General features: G+C 55.7%; 1 pseudogene; it reads left to right on the forward strand.

Moving 5' to 3' along the window:
* Nucleotides 1-2,686: 2,686 nt before the first annotated feature.
* LOC132248708 (serine/threonine-protein kinase Chk2-like) lies at nt 2,687-4,491 on the forward strand (annotated as a pseudogene).
* Nucleotides 4,492-11,530: the final 7,039 nt, after the last annotated feature.

An 11,530-nucleotide genomic window follows, 5' to 3' on the forward strand; every position in this document is an offset into this window, starting at 1 on the left:
TGGAAGAGGGCCATGACGGTCCTCATCCACAAGAAGGGAGACCCAAACGACCCGGGCAACTGGAGACCCATCGCCCTGTGCTCCACCGTCGCGAAACTCTACGCCGGCTGCCTGGCGGGCCGCATCGCCGACTGGGCGGTGACCGACGGAGCCGTCAGCCGAAGCCAGAAGGGCTTCATGTCCACGGAGGGCTGCTACGAGCACAATTTCACCCTCCAGATGGCCCTGGACAACGCCCGGAGGACCAGGAAGCAGTGCGCGGTGGCGTGGCTGGACATTTCCAACGCCTTCGGGTCCGTGCCCCACCGCCACATCTTCGACACCCTCCGCAAGCTGGGCCTGCCGGACGGCGTTACCAACCTGGTGCGCGAGCTCTACCACGGCTGCACCACAACCGTCCGCGCCACCGACGGGGAGACCGCAGAGATCCCCATCCGGTCGGGAGTGAAACAGGGCTGCCCCCTCAGCCCCATCATCTTCAACCTGGCTATGGAACCGCTCCTTCGAGCCGTGGCAGGCGGCCCCGGCGGGCTCGACCTCTATGGCGAGAAGCTGAGCGTCCTGGCCTACGCCGACGACCTCGTGCTCCTCGCCCCCGACGCCACCCAGCTGCAGCAGATGCTGGACGTGACGTTGGAGGCGGCCAGGTGGATGGGCCTGCATTTTAACATCGCCAAGTGCGCTTCCCTGAACGTTGACGGGAAGCAGAAGAGCCGCGTCCTGGACTCCACCCTCACGATCCAGGGCCAGGCGATACAGCACCTGCGTGACTGAGAGGCCTACTGCTACCTGGGGACGCCCACCGGCCACCGGGCCAGGCAGATGCCGGAGGAAACCATCAACAGCATCGTGCAGGACGCACGCAAACTGGACTCGTCCCTGCTGGCCCCCTGGCAGATCGACGCGGTGAACACTTTCCTCATCCCCCGCGTCGCATTCGTCCTGAGAGGCTCGGCGGTCCGCAAGACCCCACTCAAGAAGGCGGACACCGAGATCCGACGGCTGCTCAAAAAGTGGCTGCACCTCCCGCTGAGGGGCAGCAACGAGGTCCTGCACATCCCCTACCGGCAGGGGGGTGCCAACATGCCCCGCATGGGAGACCTCGGCGACATCGCCGTGGTCACCCACGCCTTCCGCCTCCTGACCTGCCCGGACGCGACGGTAAGTATCATCGCCGCCAGCGCCCTGGAGGAGACCGCCCGCAAGAGGATCGGCAGGCAACCCACCGGACGTGACTTGGCCACCTTCCTGAGCGGCTCGCTGGAGGGCGAGTTCGGCCGAGACGGCGGGGACTTTGCCTCGCTGTGGAGCCGAGCCCGCAACACCACGCGCCGCCTCGGGAAGCGCATCGGCTGCGCCTGGACTTGGACCGAGGAGCGCCGGGAGCTGGCAGTCTCCCTGCAGCCAGCCCCACACGCCGACTCCGTGACCGTGACGCCCCGCACGAGGACCTTCCTGGACAGGTTCCTGAAGGACGCCGTCCGCAACAAATACGCCGGCGACCTGAGGGCCAAACCCGACCAGGGCAAGGTCTTCAACGTCACCTCGAAGTGGGACGCCAGCAACCACTTCATGCCTAGCGGGAGCTTCACGCGCTTCACGGACTGGCGCTTCCTCCACCGCGCCCGCCTCAAGTGCCTGCCTCTCAACGGGGCCGTCCGCTTCGGCCACCAGGACAAGAGGTGCCGACGGTGCGGCTACGCGGCCGAGACCCTCCCCCTGTGCTGTGCAGCTGCAAGCCGCACGCCAGGGCCTGGCAGCTCCGCCGCAACGCTGTCCAGGACCGGCTGGTGAGGGCCATCCCGGCCGCCGCGGGGCAGGTCTCCGTCAACCGCACCGTCCCAGTCTCCGAGAGCCAGATGCGCCCCAACATCGTGATCACCAACGAGGAGGCCAAGAAGATCATCATCGTGGACGTCACCATCGCGTTCGAGAACCGGCGCCAAGCCTTCACCGACGCCCGGGCTCGCAAGCGGGAGAAGTACGCCCCGCTGGCCGACACCTTGAGGGGTCACGGCTACGACGTGACGGTCGACGCGCTCATCGTGGGAACGCTTGGAGCCTGGGACCCCAGTAACGAGAGCGTCCTGCGTGCCTGCCGCGTCTCCCGCCGCTACGCCAAGCTGATGTGCTGCCTCATGGTGTCCGACACCATCCGGTGGTCCCGCGACATTTACGTGGAGCACATCACGGGCCACCGCCAGTACACGGACCCCAGCAGAAGAACAGCCGCCGGACCGGACCCAGAGGGGGCCGCCTGAACCGCCCCCCTCTGCAACAGACGGACCTTCGCTTCAAGAGGACTCATCAACAACGGACGACGACCCAGCGCCACCCGAAGAGGACCCCCGTGATAGACTATATCTAGACTGAGACACTTCATCTTCAGACCACTTCTTCCACCATTGCAGACCATTGTCACGGGTATGTGCGTTTCTATCCTCTATTTCTCTCAGCGTCGCGAAACATCCCCCCCCCCCCATCCCCACTCCCCTTACCCCCAGGCTTAGTTGGCTAACTTTGTATCGCATGTAACCTAGTTGCGTTCCCAACCTCACCCCCATCCTTTTATTGTTAGTCCCTCACCCGGGCGTTCTGTATTTCCCTATCAGCTTTGTCATCTTTTTTTGGATTTACCATCCTTACCATCTACTAATAAAAGTCAATCTGTTCTTATCCGGTCGCGCCGCTCGCAGCGGCGATGTCGCGGGCGGCGGGCGGCGAGTCGCAGCCTTCGCAGGGCGGGACGGACTCGTCATCCAGCAGCTCGCAGGGCAGCAGCCAGTCGTCCTCCAGCTCGGGCACGCTCAGCTCCCTGGACATGGTGCCCACGCAGGAGCTGCCCCCTATCCCCGAGCACCAGGAGCCGGAGGAGCCGGCCCCGCGGCCATGGGGGCGCCTCTGGGCCATTGCCGGGGGCTTCATCAACTACGCAGGGCGCAGCGCAGTGTAAGCCAAGCTGCCCACAGGGGAGCGGGTCCACATGCCGTTGGACTTTGTAACCGCCTTGAGAGAGCAGCGATGTCAGACTGTGTGAATGACGAGTGTTGGTTTGGCAGAGACAAAAGCTGTGACTACAGCTTTTCTAGGATAGGGCTGTCCGAGACAGGTTTCTACCAGAACTACAGCAAGAAGCATTTCTGAATTTTCAAGGAAACGGGACCACAAAACTCCTGCGTTGCCTACATAGAAGATCACAGTGTGAATGGGACCTTTGTAAATAAAGAGCTTATAGGAAGAGGGAAAAGGCTGCTGCTGACCCACAGTTCTGAAATTGCACTGTCTGTACAGAGTAACAAAGTGTTTGTATTTTCTGATCTTATGGTGGATGATCAGTCGGGGTATCCCAGAGAATTCAGAGAGAAATATATCATGTCAAAAACTTTGGGAAGTGGTGCCTGTGGTGAAGTCAAACTGGCGTTTGAAAAGGCCACGTGTAACAAAGTTGCTGTAAAGATAATCAATAAACGGAGATTTATGACAGCTGCTGTGAGAGAGGCAGATCCAGTGTTCAATGTGAATACAGAAATAGAGATTTTGAAGAAAATAAATCACCCCTGCTTAATCAAGATTAAAAACTTCTTTGAAGCAGAAGACTATTACATTATTTTGGAATTGATGGAAGAAGGAGAATTATATGACAGAGTGTCAAGACCAATCAAGATGAAAGAAGCTACCTGCAAGCTGTATTTTTATCAGATGCTGTTGGCTGTAAAGTACCTTCATGACAATGGTATTATACACCGGGATCTCAAACCAGAGAATGTGTTACTTTCATCTTCTGAAGAAAATTGCCTTATAAAGATTACAGATTTTGGACAATCCAAGATTCTTGGAGAAACCTCTCTTATGAAAACATTGTGTGGCACTCCCACGTACCTTGCCCCTGAGGTTCTAAATTCCCTTGGGACAGAAGGCTACAGCCGTGCTGTGGACTGTTGGAGTTTAGGAGTTATTCTTTTTGTATGCTTATGTGGATATCCTCCCTTCAATGAACAAAATACTAAACTGTCTCTGAAAGAGCAGATCACTCAAGGAAAATACACATTTATTCCAAAGGAATAGAAGCATGTGTCTAATACAGCTTTGCACCTCGTGAAGAAGCTGTTGGTTGTGGACCCAAATAAACGACTTACAACAGAAGAAGCCTTAGGGCATCCCTGGCTTCAGGATGAGGCTGTGAAGGATACGTTTAAACAACTACAAAAGCAAATAGGGTTCTCTCTGGATTCTTCCCAGGCATCAAAAGTGCCAACTACAATGAGAAAACGTCTCCATGACAAGGAAGAGGAGCCCGGATCTCCTAAGCGTGCTTTTCCTTCCACGTCATTTAAGAAACCAATGTGAAAAGAAAGGAAAGAAAGAGACTTTCTTTAATTGCTGCTTTCTTCTTTGAATAGTTTAGATTTTTATAAAAAGTATTTTTCTTAATAATGAAATAATGGTTTTGAACTAATCATTGGTAAATAAAAATAACTTTGTAAAAAAAAAAAAAAATCTGTTCTCATCAGTTTAATCGCTGAAAAAGACGGAGAAACACTTATTTTCGCACCGCGCCCGGCCTGGTATTGCACTATTTCCAGGACCGGCGCCGAACCCAGTCCGGCAGACTGCCGGAACTGTAGAAACAAAAAGTGAGCTGACTAGCAGCTTGCTTTCCTTTCTCCTGCTGCAGCGAGGGTTCTCGTCAGTCATGACGGGCTAGAGAAGGCGGTGCCACCAGTATGTCCGAAAGGGTATCAGGTTGCGCAAGCGACCGTGCTTCCCAGGTTAGTAGCCAAAGGGTGTTCCGGTTCGCCGGACCCCGATAAAGCGAAAACCCCAGCTCGGGCTAGTAGCCGAAGACCTTGGGTCCCCCTCGGTCGGTAGGCGAACGCCAGGGTTCGGAGGACGGAACGTGGAGCAACACCCCCAGGTCTCAAGGACGCCCTGATCCACTGTCGAGAACGCTCGAGGCACGGAGACCCCAGCTAGGGCGGAACGTCGACTGCGGATCCAGGAGGACCCTCCCAGGAGGGTAGACCAGCGAACCCGAGCCGGCGAAGAACCCCGACGCACCCCCCCACGATGTCGGGACTCCAACAGGCGGCGGCGGACCCCTGACCATTGATCGACCCCCGGAGACAGAGAGACTCTCAAAGCCCGGAACCCCGGCTGACGAGAGCCGCCTCCCGGCGGAGGACCCCGGAGCCCAAGGACGCCCCCCGGACGACGACGGAGCGCCCCGAGCGACAGCGGAGCCCTCCGGACCCCCACGGCGCCTTGGTGACGACGGCAGGCCCTGAAGGGCGACAACCCACGGACCCTGGCGGCCCCAAGGATGCCCCCTCAGCCCCATCATCTTCAACTTGGCCATGGAACCGCTCCTTCGAGCCGTGGCAGGCGGCCCTGGCGGGCTCGACCTCTACAGCGAGAAGCTGAGCGTCCTGGCCTACGCCGACGACCTCGTGCTCCTCGCCCCCGACGCCACCCAGCTGCAGCAGATGCTGGATGTGACGTCGGAGGCGGCCAGGTGGATGGGCCTGCGTTTTAACGTCGCCAAGTGCGCTTCCCTGCACGTCGACGGGAAGCAGAAGAGCCGCGTCCTGGACTCCACTCTCACGATCCAGGGCCAGGCGATGCAGCACCTGCGCGACGGAGAGGCCTACTGCCACGTGGGGACACCCACCGGCCACCGGGCCAGGTAGACGCCGGAGGAGACCATCAACGGCATCATGCAGGACTCATGCAAACTGGACTCGTCCCTGCTGGCCCTCTGGCAGAAGATCGATGCGGTGAACACTTTCCTCATCCCCCGTGTCACGTTCGTCCTGAGAGGCTCAGCGGTCCCCAAGACCCCACTCAAGAAGGCGGACACCAAGATCCGACGGCTGCTCAAAAAGTGGCTGCACCTACCGCTGAGGGCCAGCAACGAGGTCCTGCACATCCCCTACCGGCAGGGGGGTGCCAACGTGCCATTATTTCTTGTAACCCCCAGGGGTGCCTTGGTGAGTAAAGCCTCACCAATTCCCTTCTGTGCCCCCATGATGACCTGACAGGCAGCCGCAAGGTCGCCTCTCAACCTTCTCTTGCGGAGGCTGAAAAGGTCCAGGTTCTCTAGTCTCTCCTCGTAGGGCTTGGCCTGCAAGCCCTTAACCATACGAGTGGCCCTTCTCTGGACCCTCTCCAGGTTATCCGCATCCCTCTTGAAGTGCGGCGCCCAAAACTGCACGCAGTACTCCAACTGCGGTCTGACCAGCGCCCGATAGAGGGGAAGTATCACCTCCTTGGATTTGTTCGTCATGCATCTGCTGATGCACGATAAAGTGCCGTTCGCTTTTCTGATGGCTTCGTCACACTGCCGGCTCATGTTTATCTTGGAGTCCACTAGGACTCCGAGATCCCTTTCTGCTTCCGTGCCACCCAGCAGGTCATTCCCTAGACTGTAGGTGCGCTGGACATTTTTCCTCCCTAGGTGCAGCCCTTTGCATTTCTCCTTGTTGAATTGCATTCTATTGTTTTCTGCCCATTTGTCCAACCTGTCCAGGTCTGCTTGTAGCTGTTCCCTGCCCTCTGGCGTGTCCACTTCTCCCCATAGCTTTGTGTCATCTGCAAACTTGGACAGAGTACATTTGACTCCCTCGTCCAAGTCGCTGATGAAGACATTAAAGAGTATCGGTCCAAGGACCGAACCCTGCGGGACCCCACTGCCCTCACCCTTCCAGGTCGAAACCGACCCATCCACCACGACTCTCTGGGTACGACCCTCTAGCCAACTCGCTACCCACCGGACCGTGGAGTCATCCAAGTCACAGCCTCTTAACTTGTTCACCAGTATGGGGTGGGATACCGTATCGAAGGCCTTCCTGAAGTCTAAGTAAACGATGTCAACCCCTCCTCCTGCGTCCAGGTGTTTTGTAACCTGGTCATAAAAAGAGACTAGATTGGTCAGGCACGATCTGCCTGCCATGAACCCGTGCTGGTTTCCCCTCAGCAGAATTTGTCCTGCCGGGCTCTCGCAAATGTGAGCCTTGATAATTTTTGCAAAGACTGCCGAGGATGGAGGTGAGACTGACTGGCCTATAGTTGCCAGTATAGTATTGCGGGGCTGGTATTAATACTGCGTGACATCAAAGCGAACACCTTGTTATACGTTCAAAAAAGTCACACCTTCCTGTATCCTATAGAGAAGCGCTGACCACCCTCTTATCTGCTGAGCACAAATCATGACAGAAAAATCTGGTCTCCCCAAAAGTCAAGGCCCAATTCAGAAATAGGGAAAAAACCAAAAAAGCTACAAAAAGTCTATGGTATAAATAAAAGTATGAGGTCTATGGAGATGAGGTGTAAGAGGTGCTTCTAAACAACTGGACAGCCCTGCTGGAAAACGCGATACCTTTCTGAAAACCTTTTAAAAACACAATGCACATATTAAGTAATCAACAGCACCCATTTCTAAGGCGCGGCTTCGTCAAGTAACCAGAGTATGAGCATCCACCGTACTCTGATATGCCGTGGCATCAGGTTTCACTCTGGCCTGCAGACCTAAGGGCCTGCCTTCGGCCTACTCCTTTAAGGATCCGAGCGGGGAGAGGAACTGGCCGCGCTAGCCTGGATTCAGGGAAGATTTGCAGTGCGGATCTGCCCTTCCTAGAGTCAGTAAACCAGGGATGCATCAGCTTTCGTAAGCAGCAGCTTGCTTCCTCGGATGCTGAGATGCAGCTGGAGGAAGCAATGATGCTAAACTGAAAGCAGGGACTGGAATACCAAAGGGTAGGGAAGGGGAAGGACAAAGAAAGGAGGGCCGCGAGCCCCGCTGACTGACACCTGCAGGGTACCGCAGGCCCTGCCGGCACCTGCTTTTTCCTCCCCTCCCATTCTCATCACCGCTCGAGACAGAAGTGCTGCTTCCGGCACTCCCGTCTGACCAGCCGATGAACAGGGCCTCTGATGAAAAACAATTCCCCAATTTTCAGTTAAAAAAACACTAACCTCGAACCCCCACATTTTCCCATTATGATTAAAATGAAACCCCACTATATAAAAATATAAATATAAAAATATAAATATAAAAATTGGGGATTTTTTTTAAATTGGAGAAAACCTGGATCCCTGCTGATGAAGTGAGCTAGCTTACAAAAGCTCACGTGCCTCTGATTTTCTTAGTCTGCAAGGAGTCTGTTTCACTCACAGCCGTTATAGTCTTTGCCCGTGGCCACCGGGCTCCTGGGACGGGGTACTCACTCAGGCCTCCATGCCCCTGGGCTTCTGTCCTTGAGCCAGCGTTCAGCACAGACGGGTGGGATGGGAGACAGCTTTATCTTTATTAGGAACAGGATTCAGCAATGCACGCGCTCACAGCTTGCGGGGAGAACAACAACCCACCACCCGCACACCGCACCCACTGGGCATCGGGGGGGAGGACTGGAGCGTGCCACCGCAGGCCCCTTCCAGGCGCACGCTGTGGACCGCATCCCCCTTCTGCACTCTGGGAGCTCCCTCTCCCGTAGTTGAAAGTCCCTCAGCGGCTACTTTAACTGGGAACATTTCAGGACCGCAGAGCTAGAGGTTGCTAGCACTTGGCTCACCAAAGGGGTCTGGATCCCATTACATAATCCTTGTACTTCACAGGCAACCTCACCTCCCATTCGCTCTTAGTTTCCGTGGTGCCATCAGGTGTCTCCATGGGTACTGGTGTATCCTCTGAAACGTAACGAAACTCTTGCTCTTGGTGATCTGGTTTTACTTCCGATGCTTGTTCTGCTGCCGTCTCCTGGGGCGTGTCAACTTGTTCTGCTGCTGCTACTGAGGACTGATCTTTCCTTAAGTGTCTTCTGTTTCTCCTGTAGACATTACTGCTGGGAGTTTTTACCACGTAGGAACGCGGTTCATCTGCGACCATGTGGATTCCTGGAACGTCCCCAAAAGCACTCGCGGTTCTTCTGTGGGAATACTTCGCTAGGCGACTCGACACCAAAGGGAAGGCGACTGAAGTTGCACGCAGCTCGGCTGATTCCTTGCCTGGTTTGACTTGCCTGTAGCCGTCCTCTTCATCAAGAACGGTGAACAGCTTTTTACCTGACAAGCTCTTTTGCACATCTTCTACAGCGGGAATAGAACAGTGCTGCCTCGATACTGCCTCGTTGAGGTCTCGCGGGTATAAACCAAGCGGTAGTGAACCATCCTTCTTTTGTGCCATCACGAGGCTATTGACCCAGGGTGTGTGGGTTTAGTCACCTTCGTAAGGACTCTCACAGCTTCCAGCGTTTCGAGGGCAGTCTTCTACGTGCCTAGGGTTGCACAGGGAATTTTTCTACACCCGTGCACCGCTGGTGGTACTGCCGGGTCGACACAGATGTGGTAGGTACCGGGAAATTGGCCCACCCCTTCGAAAACGTCCGGACATAGTTTGAGAAGGTCCGCCTTGGTTGCGGGTATTGTCGGGGCCATTCCGTGGACTCGTCTGATGAGGTCCGACGTGGTGCATGCCACCCTACCAGGTCTTGGTGGGTCACTATTGTCGTTTAGGTAGAAAGGTACATCAGATTCATTAGCACCAGATTTGCAGCCTGCAATGCCTGCACCTTTTGGTTTCATGGGTGCACCGCCAAATGCGACTAATGTAACATGAGTTTGAGCCTTGCATAGTTTTCCCTGCAAAGCCTTTGCTACAGCTACTGGAATAGCGTTTGCCTCCGCTCCAGTATCTAACTTCAAATAAGCCGGCAAGCCAGCAGTCATCACTGTGCTATACCAGGGGTGTAGGTTGTAGCTGTGTTGGTCTAAGGACATAGGCAGACAAGGTTCCTTGGGTGAATTTGATATCTTGTATTAGACCAACCCAAATAGTTGGAGAATAGTTATTAAGCAAGCTTTCGGGTTCAAAAACCCTTCGTCAGGCTAAGGAGGTTTCAGCACTTGGTGTGCGCTCTTCCTGGATGGGATGAAAAGTCAAGAAGCCAGGGGCTGCGTTCGGGAGTCAGTGGCCAGGCAGACTGTAACGTATCAAAACTCCTGTGCTATACCTGCGCTATCCCAGGCACTCTGCTTATCAACGGTCGGTGAGTGCTGCTTGGCAGACACTGCGCCCATACAGAGGGTATTGACTCCTTTTGCAGATTTTGGAGCCTCTCCCTTTGATTTGCACATTTCTGCAAAGTGGTTCGCTCCAGAGCATTTGTAACAGTTTTCTCCAAAAGCTGGGCAGGATCTAGGCTTGCGTGTGCTTCCGCATTGTTTGCAAACTTTGCCCTTTGCAGCTTGATGGCCCTCCTGTGGAGCAAACTGCACCAGTGGTTTGCTTTGCTTTTGCAAAGTGCTATGGCAGCTTTCCTTCTGCTCAACTGTATGCAAGCTTGCTTCTGTAGAGAGCCTTTGGTCTGCCTACTCCGACAGGTCACTTCTGACACCATACAGTGTTGGCCTTGGCCACGGGGTCCCTGGGACGGGGTACTCACTCAGACCTCCACGCCCCTGGGCTTCTGTCCTCGAGTCAGCGTTCAGCAGAGCGACTGGTGGGACGGCAAACAGCTTCATCTTTATTAGCAACAGGATTCAGCAACACACGCTCACAGCTTGCGGGGGGGAGAACAACAACAACCATCACCCGCACACCGCACCCACCGGGCATCGGGGGAAGGACTGGAGCGTGCCATCGCAGGCCCCTTCCAGGCGCACGCCATGTACCGCAGCCATCCCCAGCATCCTCTGGCCCCGTGAGCCTGCACGACACCCCTCCCGCAACGTCTCCTGCCCAGCGAGTGCAAGGCACCGTGGTGCCCCTGCCCACCCAGGCAGTCCAGAGGCATGCCCAGATTCATTGCCCCCATCTCTTGCTGGCTGCCAACCGGAGACAGAGGCGCCAGATTTGCAAGGAAGCCTCAGCCCCACGATGGCAGCGTCTCACATCAAACCTCTCCAGTCCAGCGGGGCCCTGCTCCCAGCGACAGCGCTCTTAGCGGCACACAGGCACGCTGGGAGTCCTTCCCCAGGGGCAGGGTTCAAAGGGGCAGCTGCTAGTAAGCTCTAATCCCTGAGGAGGAAGGGAAGGCGCGTCACTCGTCTATGCGAATGTGCTTAAACGCTGCGTGTAAATGCGTTTCAACGCTCTTAAATCGCTGAGTGTGAACGCACCTAATTGCATTTGAACACGCCTCATCATTGAGCGTGAACACGTGTTAACTGCTGCCTGTGAACGAGCTGAGGATTGAACCAGAGCAAAACCTTTCCAGTTTGGCGTGTGGGGCCTCTCCTCTGCTTCATCTCGGTTGCTCTCAGCGAGCTCACGCCTAACAACAGTTAGACCGCTCGCTACTGCGCGTGAACAGGCTTTGCTGTTTGTGTGCACACACTTCGTTGTGTGTCCACGTGCTTCGCTGTTGTGTGTGAACATACTTCATCACGCAGGGTGAACGAGCTTTGTCACCGAGCGTGAACACGCTTCAACGCTGCGCAGGAACAACTCGAATGCAGCGACACCTTTCCAGTTTGGGGCGCGGAGCCTGTGCTTTGCCTCGTTTGAATCGTTCTAGCGTGCTCGCACCCGACCGTC

The sequence above is a fragment of the Alligator mississippiensis genome, chromosome 1, assembly GCF_030867095.1.
Source record: "Alligator mississippiensis isolate rAllMis1 chromosome 1, rAllMis1, whole genome shotgun sequence".
Classification (NCBI taxonomy): Eukaryota; Metazoa; Chordata; order Crocodylia; family Alligatoridae; genus Alligator; species Alligator mississippiensis.